This window comes from Ambystoma mexicanum, chromosome 1p, assembly GCF_040938575.1.
Source record: "Ambystoma mexicanum isolate Mex_15411 chromosome 1p, UKY_AmexF1_1, whole genome shotgun sequence".
NCBI classification, from domain to species: domain Eukaryota; kingdom Metazoa; phylum Chordata; class Amphibia; order Caudata; family Ambystomatidae; genus Ambystoma; species Ambystoma mexicanum.
In genome coordinates, this window is record NC_090921.1 from 1,027,148,517 (window position 1) to 1,027,162,182 (window position 13,666).

Genomic DNA, 13,666 nt, shown 5'->3' on the forward strand with positions numbered 1-13,666 from the left:
CGCCTCACAGGCCATCTCCTCAGAGTATTCAGCCGTGTTGGGCCTTGACAATATTTTAATATCTTGGATGGTGTACAGTGTTCTCTCATTTCCCTTGAAAAATCAAGATTGTCAAGGGGATTCTGCTGTTTTGCCAGTTCATAGCAAGAGATGGGGATCCAAAACACCTCACAGGAAACCAATGAAGATTCGTGTTGGACAGAAAAATAACGTGGCCACAGCCTCAAAGCAAAAGGCATCTATTTTCAGTGATGAAATATAATATAATTATAAATTGTCTGTTATTTTACTTTACAAGTATTTTACTTTCCAAGTATTCAATAAAATGTGCATTTGGCAAAAGTCCTTTGAGCCGGATTTGAACCAGCGACGAGCTATCGAAGGCTTGGCAAATCATTCTCTATCAAACTCAATACGAGCTTCCACTTCAACCGTCGACTTGTAAACATCTCTTGCAATTCGTGCAAAATACTACAAATTTGGCTTGTGAGGTTCCCGAATTCAGTAAAAGCACATCAGTTCCCAATTAAAAAAATGACCCCCTCCGCAGTCTCCCGCATGTTACTGACCACCATACTAAGGGGGAAAAGTTGAAAGGCGGCGCCTCACAGGCCATCTCCTCGGAGTATTCAGCCGTGTTGGGCCTTGACAATATTTTAATATCTTGGATGGTGTATAGTGTTCTCTCATTTCCCTTGAGAAATCAAAATTGTCAAGGGGATTCTGCTGTTTTGCCAGTTCATAGCAAGAGATGGGGATCCAAAACACCTCACAGGAAACCAATGAAGATTGGTGTTGGACAGAAACATAACGTGGCCACAGCCTCAAAGCAAAAGGCATCTATTTTCAGTGATGAAATATAATATAATTATGAATTGTCTGTTATTTTATTTTCCAAGTATTTTACTTTCCAAGTATTCAATAAAATTTGCATTTGGCAAAAGTCCTTCAATCTGGATTTGAACCAGCGACCTAAGGATGCCTGTTTTACCACTACAGTCCTCTGCTCTACCAACTGAGCTATCTAAGGCTTGGCAAATCAGTCTCTAGCAAGCTCAATTAGAGCTTCAACTTCAACCGTCGACATTCAAACATCTCTTGCAATTCGTGCAAAATACTACAAATTTGGCTTGTGAGGTTCCCGAATTGAGTAAAAGCACATCAGTTCACAATTAAAAAAATGACCCCCTCCGCATTCTCCCGCATGTTACTGACCACCATACTAAGGGGGAAAAGTTGAAAGGCGGCGCCTCACAGGCCATCTCCTCAGAGCATTCAGCCGTGTTGGGCCTTGACAATATTTTAATATCTTGGATGGTGTATAGTGTTCTCTCATTTCCCTTGAGAAATCAAGATTGTCAAGGGGATTCTGCTGTTTTGCCAGTTCATAGCAAGAGATGGGGATCCAAAACACCTCACAGGAAACCAAAGAAGATTGATGTTGGACAGAAAAATAATGTGGCCACAGCCTCAAAGCAAAAGGCATCTATTTTCAGTGATGAAATATAATATAATTATAAATTGTCTGTTGTTTTACTTTCCAAGTATTTTACTTTCCAAGTATTCAATAAAATGTGCATTTGGCAAAATTCCCTCGAGCCGGATTTGAACCAGCGACCTAAGGAAGCCTGTTTAACCACTACAGTCCTTGCTCTAGCAACTGAGCTATCGAAGGCATGGCAAACCATTCTCTAGCAAACTCAATAGGAGCTTCCACTTCAACCGTCGACTTGTAAACATCTCTTGCAATTCGTGCAAAATACTACAAATTTGGCTTGTGAGGTTCCCGAATTGAGTAAAAGCACATCAGTTCACAATTAAAAAAATGACCCCCTCCGCAGTCTCCCGCATGTTACTGACCACCATACTAAGGGGGAAAAGTTGAAAGGCGGCGCCTCACAGGCCATCTCCTCAGAGTATTCAGCCGTGTTGGGCCTTGACAATATTTTAATATCTTGGATGGTGTATAGTGTTCTCTCATTTCCCTTTAGAAATCAAGATTGTCAAGGGGATTCTGCTGTTTTGCCAGTTCATAGCAAGAGATGGGGATCCAAAACACCTCACATGAAACCAATGAAGATTCGTGTTGGACAGAAACATAACGTGGCCACAGCCTCAAAGCAACAGGCATCTATTTTCAGTGATGAAATATAATATAATTATACATTGTCTGTTATTTTACTTTCCAAGTATTTTACTTTCCAAGTATTCAATAAAATTTGCATTTGGCAAAAGTCCTTCGAGCCGGATTTGAACCAGCGACCTAAGGATGCCTGTTGTACCAATACAGTCCTCCGCTCTACCAACTGAGCTATCGAAGGCTTGGCAAATCATTCTCTAGCAAACTCAATACGAGCTTCCACTTCAACCGTCGACTTGTAAACATCTCTTGCAATTCGTGCAAAATACTACAAATTTGGCTTGTGAGGTTCCCGAATTGAGTAAAAGCACATCAGTTCCCAATTAAAAAAATGACCCCCTCCGCAGTCTCCCGCATGTTACTGACCACCATACTAAGGAGGAAAAGTTGAAAGGCTGCGCCTCACAGGCCATCTCCTCAGAGTATTCATCAGTGTTCGGCCTTGACAATATTTTAATATCTTGGATGGTGTATGGTGTTCTCCCATTTCCCTTGAGAAATCAAGATTGTCAAGGGGATTCTGCTGTTTTGTCAGTTCATAGCAAGAGATGGGGATCCAAAACACCTCACAGGAAACCAACGAAGATTGGTGTCGGACAGAAAAATAACGTGGCCACAGCCTCAAAGCAAAAGGCATCTATTTTCAGTGATGAAATATAATATAATTATAAATTGTCTGTTATTTTACTTTCCAAGTATTTTACTTTCCAAGTATTCAATAAAATTTGCATTTGGAAAAAGTCCGTCGAGCCGGATTTGAACCAGCGACCTAAGGATGCCTGTTTTACCACTACAGTCCTTCCCTCTACCAACTGAGCTATCGAAGGCTTGGCAAATCATTCTCTAGCAAACTCAATACGAGCTTCCACTTCAACCGTCGACTTGTAAACATCTCTTGCAATTCGTGCAAAATACTACAAATTTGGCTTGTGAGGTTCCCGAATTGAGTAAAAGCACATCAGTTCACAATTAAAAAAATGACCCCCTCCGCAGTCTCCCGCATGTTACTGACCACCATACTAAGGGGGAAAAGTTGAAAGGCGGCGCCTCACAGGCCATCTCCTCAGAGTATTCAGCCGTGTTGGGCCTTGACAATATTTTAATATCTTGGATGGTGTATAGTGTTCTCTCATTTCCCTTGAGAAATCAAGATTGTCAAGGGGATTCTGCTGTTTTGCCAGTTCATAGCAAGAGATGGGGATCCAAAACACCTCACATGAAACCAATGAAGATTCGTGTTGGACAGAAACATAACGTGGCCACAGCCTCAAAGCAACAGGCATCTATTTTCAGTGATGAAATATAATATAATTATAAATTGTCTGTTATTTTACTTTCCAAGTATTTTACTTTCCAAGTATTCAATAAAATTTGCATTTGGCAAAAGTCCTTCGAGCCGGATTTGAACCAGCGACCTAAGGATGCCTGTTTTACCACTACAGTCCTCCGCTCTACCAACTGAGCTATCGAAGGCTTGGCAAATCATTCTTTAGCAAACTCAATACGAGCTTCCACTTCAACCGTCGACTAGTAAACATCTCTTGCAATTCGTGCAAAATACTACAAATTTGGCTTGTGAGGTTCCCGAATTGAGTAAAAGCACATCAGTTCCCAATTAAAAAAATGACCCCCTCCGCAGTCTCCCGCATGTTAATGACCACCATACTAAGGGGGAAAAGTTGAAAGGCGGCGCCTCACAGGCCATCTCCTCAGAGTATTCAGCCGTGTTGGGCCTTGACAATATTTTAATATCTTGGATGGTGTATAGTGTTCTCTCATTTCCCTTGAGAAATCAAGATTGTCAAGGGGATTCTGCTGTTTTGCCAGTTCATAGCAAGAGATGGGGATCCAAAACACAAGACAGGAAACCAATGAAGATTCGTGTTGGACAGAAAAATAACGTGGCCACAGCCTCAAAGCAAAAGGCATCTATTTTCAGTGATGAAATATAATATAATTATAAATTGTCTGTTATTTTACTTTCCAAGTATTTTACTTTCCAAGTATTCAATAAAATTTGCATTTGGCAAGAGTCCTTCGAGCCGGATTTGAACCAGCGACCTAAGGATGCCTGTTTTACCACTACAGTCCTCCGCTCTACCAACTGAGCTATCGAAGGCTTGGCAAATCAACTCTAGCAAACTCAATACGAGCTTCCACTTCAACCGTCGACTTGTAAACATCTCTTGCAATTTGTGCAAAATACTACAAATTTGGCTTGTGAGGTTCCCGAATTGAGTAAAAGCACATCAGTTCCCAATTAAAAAAATGCCCCCTCCGCAGTCTCCCGCATGTTACTGACCACCATACTAAGGGGGAAAAGTTGAAAGGCGGCACCTCACAGGCCATCTCCTCAGAGTATTCAGCCGCGTTGGGCCTTGACAATATTTTAATATCTTGGATGGTGTATAGTGTTCTCTCATTTCCCTTGAGAAATCAAGATTGTCAAGGGGATTCTGCTGTTTTGCCAGTTCATAGCAAGAGATGGGGATCCAAAACACCTCACAGGAAACCAATGAAGATTTGTGTTGGACAGAAAAATAACGTGGTCACAGCCTCAAAGCAAAAGGCATCTATTTTCAGTGATGAAATATAATATAATTATAAATTGTCTGTTATTTTACTTTCCAAGTATTTTACTTTCCAAGTATTCAATAAAATGTGCATTTGGCAAAAGTCCTTTGAGCCTGATTTGAACCAGCGACCTAAGGATGCCTGTTTTACCACTACAGTCCTCCGCTCTACCAACTGAGCTATCGAAGGCTTGGCAAAGCAGTCTCTAGCAAGCTCAATACGAGCTTCCACTTCAACCGTCGACATTCAAACATCTCTTGCAATTCGTGCAAAATACTACAAATTTGGCTTGTGAGGTTCCCGAATTGAGTAAAAGCACATCAGTTCACAATTAAAAAAATGACGCCCTCCGCAGTCTCCCGCATGTTACTGACCACCATACAAAGGAGGAAAAGTTGAAAGGCGGCGCCTCACAGGCCATCTCCTCAGAGTATTCATCAGTGTTTGGCCTTGACAATATTTTAATATCTTGGATGGTGTATAGTGTTCTCCCATTTCCCTTGAGAAATCAAGATTGTCAAGGGGATTCTGCTGTTTTGTCAGTTCATAGCAAGAGATGGGGATCCAAAATACCTCACAGGAAACCAACGAAGATTGGTGTCGGACAGAAAAATAACGTGGCCACAGCCTCAAAGCAAAAGGCATCTATTTTCAGTGATGAAATATAACATAATTATAAATTGTCTGTTATTTTACTTTCCAAGTATTTTACTTTCCAAGTATTCAATAAAATGTGCATTTGGCAAAAGTCCTTCGAGCCGGATTTGAACCAGCGACCTAAGGATGCCTCTTTTACCACTACAGTCCTCCGCTCTACCAACTGAGCTATCGAAGGCTTGGCAAAGCAGTCTCTAGCAAGCTCAATACGAGCTTCCACTTCAACCGTCGACATTCAAACATCTCTTGCAATTCGTGCAAAATACTACAAATTTGGCTTGTGAGGTTCCCGAATTGAGTAAAAGCACATCAGTTCCCAATTAAAAAAATGACCCCCTCCGCAGTCTCCCGCATGTTAATGACCACCATACTAAGGGGGAAAAGTTGAAAGGCGGCGCCTCACAGGCCATCTCCTCAGAGTATTCAGCCGTGTTGGGCCTTGACAATATTTTAATATCTTGGATGGTGTATAGTGTTCTCTCATTTCCCTTGAGAAATCAAGATTGTCAAGGGGATTCTGCTGTTTTGCCAGTTCATAGCAAGAGATGGGGATCCAAAACACAAGACAGGAAACCAATGAAGATTCGTGTTGGACAGAAAAATAACGTGGCCACAGCCTCAAAGCAAAAGGCATCTATTTTCAGTGATGAAATATAATATAATTATAAATTGTCTGTTATTTTACTTTCCAAGTATTTTACTTTCCAAGTATTCAATAAAATGTGTATTTGGCAAGAGTCCTTCGAGCCGGATTTGAACCAGCGACCTAAGGATGCCTGTTTTACCACTACAGTCCTCCGCTCTACCAACTGAGCTATCGAAGGCTTGGCAAAGCAGTCTCTAGCAAGCTCAATACGAGCTTCCACTTCAACCGTCGACATTCAAACATCTCTTGCAATTCGTGCAAAATACTACAAATTTGGCTTGTGAGGTTCCCGAATTGAGTAAAAGCACATCAGTTCCCAATTAAAAAAATGCCCCCTCCGCAGTCTCCCGCATGTTACTGACCACCATACTAAGGGGGAAAAGTTGAAAGGCGGCACCTCACAGGCCATCTCCTCAGAGTATTCAGCCGCGTTGGGCCTTGACAATATTTTAATATCTTGGATGGTGTATAGTGTTCTCTCCTTTCCCTTGAGAAATCAAGATTGTCAAGGGGATTCTGCTGTTTTGCCAGTTCATAGCAAGAGATGGGGATCCAAAACACCTCACAGGAAACCAATGAAGATTCGTGTTGGACAGAAAAATAACGTGGTCACAGCCTCAAAGCAAAAGGCATCTATTTTCAGTGATGAAATATAATATAATTATAAATTGTCTGTTATTTTACTTTCCAAGTATTTTACTTTCCAAGTATTCAATAAAATGTGCATTTGGCAAAAGTCCTTCGAGCCTGATTTGAACCAGCTACCTAAGGATGCCTGTTTTACCACTACAGTCCTCCGCTCTACCAACTGAGCTATCGAAGGCTTGGCAAAGCAGTCTCTAGCAAGCTCAATACGAGCTTCCACTTCAACCGTCGACATTCAAACATCTCTTGCAATTCGTGCAAAATACTACAAATTTGGCTTGTGAGGTTCCCGAATTGAGTAAAAGCACATCAGTTCACAATTAAAAAAATGACCCCCTCCGCAGTCTCCCGCATGTTACTGACCACCATACAAAGGAGGAAAAGTTGAAAGGCGGCGCCTCACAGGCCATCTCCTCAGAGTATTCATCAGTGTTTGGCCTTGACAATATTTTAATATCTTGGATGGTGTATAGTGTTCTCCCATTTCCCTTGAGAAATCAAGATTGTCAAGGGGATTCTGCTGTTTTGTCAGTTCATAGCAAGAGATGGGGATCCAAAATACCTCACAGGAAACCAACGAAGATTGGTGTCGGACAGAAAAATAACGTGGCCACAGCCTCAAAGCAAAAGGCATCTATTTTCAGTGATGAAATATAACATAATTATAAATTGTCTGTTATTTTACTTTCCAAGTATTTTACTTTCCAAGTATTCAATAAAATGTGCATTTGGCAAAAGTCCTTCGAGCCGGATTTGAACCAGCGACCTAAGGATGCCTGTTTTACCACTACAGTCCTCCGCTCTACCAACTGAGCTATAGAAGGCTTGGCAAATAGCTCTCTAGCAAACTCAATACGAGCTTCCACTTCAACCGTCGACTTGTAAACATCTCTTGCAATTCGTGCAAAATACTACAAATTTGGCTTATGATGTTCCCGAATTGAGTAAAAGCACATCAGTTCCCAATTAAAAAAATGACCCCCTCCACAGTCTCCTGCATGTTACTGACCACCATACTAAGGGGGAAAAGTTGAATTGCGGCGCCTCACAGGCCATCTCCTCAGAGTATTCAGCCGTGTTGGGCCTTGACAATATTTTAATATCTTGGATGGTGTATACTGTTCTCTCATTTCCCTTGAGAAATCAAGATTGTCAAGGGGATTCTGCTGTTTTGCCAGTTCATAGCAAGAGATGGGGATCCGAAACACCTCACAGGAAACCAATGAAGATTGGTGTTGGACAGAAACATAACGTGGCCACAGCCTCAAAGCAAAAGGCATCTATTTTCAGTGATGAAATATAATATAATTATAAATTGTCTGTTATTTTACTTTACAAGTATTTTACTTTCCAAGTATTCAATAAAATTTGCATTTGGCAAAAGTCCTTCGAGCCGGATTTGAACCAGCGACCTAAGGATGCCTGTTTTACCACTACAGTCCTCCACTCTACCAACTGAGCTATCGAAGGCTTGGCAAATCTTTCTCTAGCAAACTCAATACGAGCTTCCACTTCAACCGTCGACTTGTAAACATCTCTTGCAATTCGTGCAAAATACTACAAATTTGGCTTGTGAGGTTCCCGAATTGAGTAAAAGCACATCAGTTCCCAATTAAAAAAATGACCCCCTCCGCAGTCTCCCGCATGTTAATGACCACCATACTAAGGGGGAAAAGTTGAAAGGCGGCGCCTCACCGGCCATCTCCTCAGAGTATTCAGCCGTGTTGGGCCTTGACAATATTTTAATATCTTGGATGGTGTATAGTGTTCTCTCATTTCCCTTGAGAAATCAAGATTGTCAAGGGGATTCTGCTGTTTTGCCAGTTCATAGCAAGAGATGGGGATCCAAAACACCTGACAGGAAACCAATGAAGATTCGTGTTGGACAGAAACATAACGTGGCGACAGCCTCAAAGCAAAAGGCATCTATTTTCAGTGATGAAATATAATATAATTATAAATTGTCTGTTATTTTATTTTCCAAGCATTTTACTTTCCAAGAATTCAATAAAATGTGCATTTGGCAAAAGTCCTTTGAGCCGGATTTGAAGCAGCGACCTAAGGATGCCTGTTTTACCACTACAGTCCTCTGCTCTATCAACTGAGCTATCGAAGGCTTGGCAAATCAGTCTCTAGCAAGCTCAATACGAGCTTCCACTTCAACCGTCGACATTCAAACATCTCTTGCAATTTGTGCAAAATACTACAAATTTGGCTTGTGAGGTTCCCGGATTGAGTGAAAGCACATCAGTTCACAATTAAAAAAATGACCCCCTCCGCAGTCTCCCGCATGTTGCTGACCACCATACTAAGGGGGAAAAGTTGAAAGGCGGCGCATCACAGGCCATCTCCTCAGAGTATTCAGCCGTGTTGGGCCTTGACAATATTTTAATATCTTGGATGGTGTATAGTGTTCTCTCATTTCCCTTGAGAAATCAAGATTGTCAAGGGGATTCTGCTGTTTTGCCAGTTCATAGCAAGAGATTGGGATCCAAAACACCTCACATGAAACCAATGAAGATTCGTGTTGGACAGAAACATAACGTGGCCACAGCCTCAAAGCAACAGGCATCTATTTTCAGTGATGAAATATAATATAATTATAAATTGTCTGTTATTTTACTTTCCAAGTATTTTACTTTCCAAGTATTCAATAAAATTTGCATTTGGCAAAAGTCCTTCGAGCCGGATTTGAACCAGCGACCTAAGGATGCCCGTTGTACCACTACAGTCCTCCGCTCTACCAACCGCTCTACCAACCAGAGTATTCAGCCGTGTTGGGCCTTGACAATATTTTAATATCTTGGATGGTGTATAGTGTTCTCTCATTTCCCTTGAGAAATCAAGATTGTCAAGGGGATTCTGCTGTTTTGCCAGTTCATAGCAAGAGATGGGGATCCAAAACACCTGACAGGAAACCAATGAAGATTCGTGTTGGACAGAAACATAACGTGGCGACAGCCTCAAAGCAAAAGGCATCTATTTTCAGTGATGAAATATAATATAATTATAAATTGTCTGTTATTTTACTTTCCAAGTATTTTACTTTCCAAGTATTCAATAAAATGTGCATTTGGCAAGAGTCCTTCGAGCCGGATTTGAACCAGCGACCTAAGGATGCCTGTTTTACCACTACAGTCCTCCGCTCTACCAACTGAGCTATCGAAGGCTTGGCAAATCAACTCTAGCAAACTCAATACGAGCTTCCACTTCAACCGTCGACTTGTAAACATCTCTTGCAATTTGTGCAAAATACTACAAATTTGGCTTGTGAGGTTCCCGAATTGAGTAAAAGCACATCAGTTCCCAATTAAAAAAATGCCCCCTCCGCAGTCTCCCGCATGTTACTGACCACCATACTAAGGGGGAAAAGTTGAAAGGCGGCACCTCACAGGCCATCTCCTCAGAGTATTCAGCCGCGTTGGGCCTTGACAATATTTTAATATCTTGGATGGTGTATAGTGTTCTCTCATTTCCCTTGAGAAATCAAGATTGTCAAGGGGATTCTGCTGTTTTGCCAGTTCATAGCAAGAGATGGGGATCCAAAACACCTCACAGGAAACCAATGAAGATTTGTGTTGGACAGAAAAATAACGTGGTCACAGCCTCAAAGCAAAAGGCATCTATTTTCAGTGATGAAATATAATATAATTATAAATTGTCTGTTATTTTACTTTCCAAGTATTCAATAAAATGTGCATTTGGCAAAAGTCCTTCGAGCCTGATTTGAACCAGCGACCTAAGGATGCCTGTTTTACCACTACAGTCCTCCGCTCTACCAACTGAGCTATCGAAGGCTTGGCAAAGCAGTCTCTAGCAAGCTCAATACGAGCTTCCACTTCAACCGTCGACATTCAAACATCTCTTGCAATTCGTGCAAAATACTACAAATTTGGCTTGTGAGGTTCCCGAATTGAGTAAAAGCACATCAGTTCACAATTAAAAAAATGACCCCCTCCGCAGTCTCCCGCATGTTACTGACCACCATACAAAGGAGGAAAAGTTGAAAGGCGGCGCCTCACAGGCCATCTCCTCAGAGTATTCATCAGTGTTTGGCCTTGACAATATTTTAATATCTTGGATGGTGTATAGTGTTCTCCCATTTCCCTTGAGAAATCAAGATTGTCAAGGGGATTCTGCTGTTTTGTCAGTTCATAGCAAGAGATGGGGATCCAAAATACCTCACAGGAAACCAACGAAGATTGGTGTCGGACAGAAAAATAACGTGGCCACAGCCTCAAAGCAAAAGGCATCTATTTTCAGTGATGAAATATAACATAATTATAAATTGTCTGTTATTTTACTTTCCAAGTATTTTACTTTCCAAGTATTCAATAAAATGTGCATTTGGCAAAAGTCCTTCGAGCCGGATTTGAACCAGCGACCTAAGGATGCCTGTTTTACCACTACAGTCCTCCGCTCTACCAACTGAGCTATCGAAGGCTTGGCAAAGCAGTCTCTAGCAAGCTCAATACGAGCTTCCACTTCAACCGTCGACATTCAAACATCTCTTGCAATTCGTGCAAAATACTACAAATTTGGCTTGTGAGGTTCCCAAATTGAGTAAAAGCACATCAGTTCCCAATTAAAAAAATGACCCCCTCCGCAGTCTCCCGCATGTTACTGACCACCATACTAAGGGGGAAAAGTTGAAAGGCGGCGCCTCACAGGCCATCTCCTCAGAGTATTCAGCCGTGTTGGTTCTTGACAATATTTTAATATCTTGGATGGTGTATACTGTTCTCTCATTTCCCTTGAGAAATCAAGATTGTCAAGGGGATTCTGCTGTTTTGCCAGTTCATAGCAAGAGATGGGGATCCGAAACACCTCACAGGAAACCAATGAAGATTGGTGTTGGACAGAAACATAACGTGGCCACAGCCTCAAAGCAAAAGGCATCTATTTTCAGTGATGAAATATAATATAATTATAAATTGTCTGTTATTTTATTTTCCAAGTATTTTACTTTCCAAGTATTCAATAAAATTTGCATTTGGCAAAAGTCCTTCGAGCCGGATTTGAACCAGCGACCTAAGGATGCCTGTTTTACCACTACAGTCCGCAGCTCTACCAACTGAGCTTTCGAAGGCTTGGCAAATCATTCTCTAGCAAACTCAATACGAGCTTCCACTTCAACCGTCGACTTGTAAACATCTCTTGCAATTCGTGCAAAATACTACAAATTTGGCTTGTGAGGTTCCCGAATTGAGTAAAAGCACATCAGTTCCCAATTAAAAAAATGACCCCCTCCGCAGTCTCCCGCATGTTAATGACCACCATGCTAAGGGGGAAAAGTTGAAAGGCGGCGCCTCACAGGCCATCTCCTCAGAGTATTCAGCCGTGTTGGGTCTTGACAATATTTTAATATCTTGGATGGTGTATAGTGTTCTCTCATTTCCCTTGAGAAATCAAGATTGTCAAGGGGATTCTGCTGTTTTGCCAGTTCATAGCAAGAGATGGGGATCCAAAACACCTGACAGGAAACCAATGAAGATTCGTGTTGGACAGAAAAATAACGTGGCCACAGCCTCAAAGCAAAAGGCATCTATTTTCAGTGATGAAATATAATATAATTATAAATTGTCTGTTATTTTACTTTCCAAGTATTTTACTTTCCAAGTATTCAATAAAATGTGCATTTGGCAAAAGTCCTTTGAGCCGGATTTGAACCAGCCACCTAAGGATGCCTGTTTTACCACTACAGTCCTCCCCTCTACCAACTGAGCTATCGAAGGCTTGGCAAAACAACTCTAGCAAACTCAATACGAGCTTCCACTTCAACCGTCGACATGCAAACATCTCTTGCAATTCGTGCAAAATACTACAAATTTGGCTTGTGAGGTTCCCGAATTGAGTAAAAGCACATCAGTTCCCAATTAAAAAAATGACCCCCTCCGCAGTCTCCCGCATGTTACTGACCACCATACTAAGGGGGAAAAGTTGAAAGGCGGCGCCTCACAGGCCATCTCCTGAGAGTATTCATCAGTGTTCGGCCTTGACAATATTTTAATATCTTGGATGGTGTATAGTGTTCTCCCATTTCCCTTGAGAAATCAAGATTGTCAAGGGGATTCTGCTGTTTTGTCAGTTCATAGCAAGAGATGGGGATCCAAAATACCTCACAGGAAACCAACGAAGATTGGTGTTGGACAGAAAAATAATGTGGCCACAGCCTCAAAGCAAAAGGCATCTATTTTCAGTGATGAAATATAATATAATTATAAATTGTCTGTTATGTCATTTTCCAAGTATTTTACTTTCCAAGTATTCAATAAAATGTGCATTTGGCAAAAGTCCTTCGAGCCGGATTTGAACCAGCGACCTAAGGATGCCTGTTTTACCACTACAGTCCTCGGCTCTACCAACTGAGCTATCGAAGTCTTGGCAAATCATTCTCTAGCAAACTCAATACGAGCTTCCACTTCAACCGTCGACTTGTAAACATCTCTTGCAATTCGTGCAAAATACTACAAATTTGGCTTGAGAGGTTCCCGAATTGAGTAAAAGCACATCAGTTCCCAATTAAAAAAATGACCCCCTCCGCAGTCTCCCGCATTTTACTGACCACCATACTAAGGGGGAAAAGTCGAAAGGCGGCGCCTCACAGGCCATCTCCTCTGAGTATTCAGCCGTGTTGGGCCTTGACAATATTTTAATATCTTGGATGGTGTATAGTGTTCTCTCATTTCCCTTGAGAAATCAAGATTGTCAAGGGGATTCTGCTGTTTTGCCAGTTCATAGCAAGAGATGGGGATCCAAAGCACCTCACAGGAAACCAATGAAGATTGGTGTTGGACAGAAACATAACGTGGCCACAGCCTCAAAGCAAAAGGCATCTATTTTCAGTGATGAAATATAATATAATTATAAATTGTCTGTTATTTTATTTTCCAAGTATTTTACTTTCCAAGTATTCAATAAAATTTGCATTTGGCAAAAGTCCTTCAATCTGGATTTGAACCAGCGACCTAAGGATGCCTGTTTTACCACTACAGTCCTCTGCT

General features: G+C 41.4%; 7 non-coding genes across 7 annotated transcripts; all 7 read right to left on the bottom strand.

The window, feature by feature from the left end:
• Window positions 1–3,527: 3,527 nt before the first annotated feature.
• TRNAY-GUA (transfer RNA tyrosine (anticodon GUA)) lies at window positions 3,528–3,613 on the bottom strand. The gene is given in 2 exon segments: window positions 3,528–3,563; window positions 3,577–3,613. It is a non-coding gene; the product is annotated as a tRNA-Tyr (tRNA).
• A 560-nt stretch (window positions 3,614–4,173) lies between these two features.
• TRNAY-GUA (transfer RNA tyrosine (anticodon GUA)) lies at window positions 4,174–4,259 on the bottom strand. The gene is given in 2 exon segments: window positions 4,174–4,209; window positions 4,223–4,259. It is a non-coding gene; the product is annotated as a tRNA-Tyr (tRNA).
• Window positions 4,260–5,463: 1,204 nt separating this feature from the next.
• Window positions 5,464–5,549, bottom strand: TRNAY-GUA (transfer RNA tyrosine (anticodon GUA)). The gene is given in 2 exon segments: window positions 5,464–5,499; window positions 5,513–5,549. It is a non-coding gene; the product is annotated as a tRNA-Tyr (tRNA).
• Window positions 5,550–6,109: 560 nt separating this feature from the next.
• On the bottom strand, window positions 6,110–6,195 carry TRNAY-GUA (transfer RNA tyrosine (anticodon GUA)). The gene is given in 2 exon segments: window positions 6,110–6,145; window positions 6,159–6,195. It is a non-coding gene; the product is annotated as a tRNA-Tyr (tRNA).
• Window positions 6,196–8,046: 1,851 nt separating this feature from the next.
• Window positions 8,047–8,132, bottom strand: TRNAY-GUA (transfer RNA tyrosine (anticodon GUA)). The gene is given in 2 exon segments: window positions 8,047–8,082; window positions 8,096–8,132. It is a non-coding gene; the product is annotated as a tRNA-Tyr (tRNA).
• A 1,613-nt stretch (window positions 8,133–9,745) lies between these two features.
• On the bottom strand, window positions 9,746–9,831 carry TRNAY-GUA (transfer RNA tyrosine (anticodon GUA)). The gene is given in 2 exon segments: window positions 9,746–9,781; window positions 9,795–9,831. It is a non-coding gene; the product is annotated as a tRNA-Tyr (tRNA).
• A 1,188-nt stretch (window positions 9,832–11,019) lies between these two features.
• TRNAY-GUA (transfer RNA tyrosine (anticodon GUA)) lies at window positions 11,020–11,105 on the bottom strand. Its single transcript is given in 2 exon segments — window positions 11,020–11,055; window positions 11,069–11,105. It is a non-coding gene; the product is annotated as a tRNA-Tyr (tRNA).
• Between the last annotated feature and the right edge of the window lie 2,561 nt (window positions 11,106–13,666).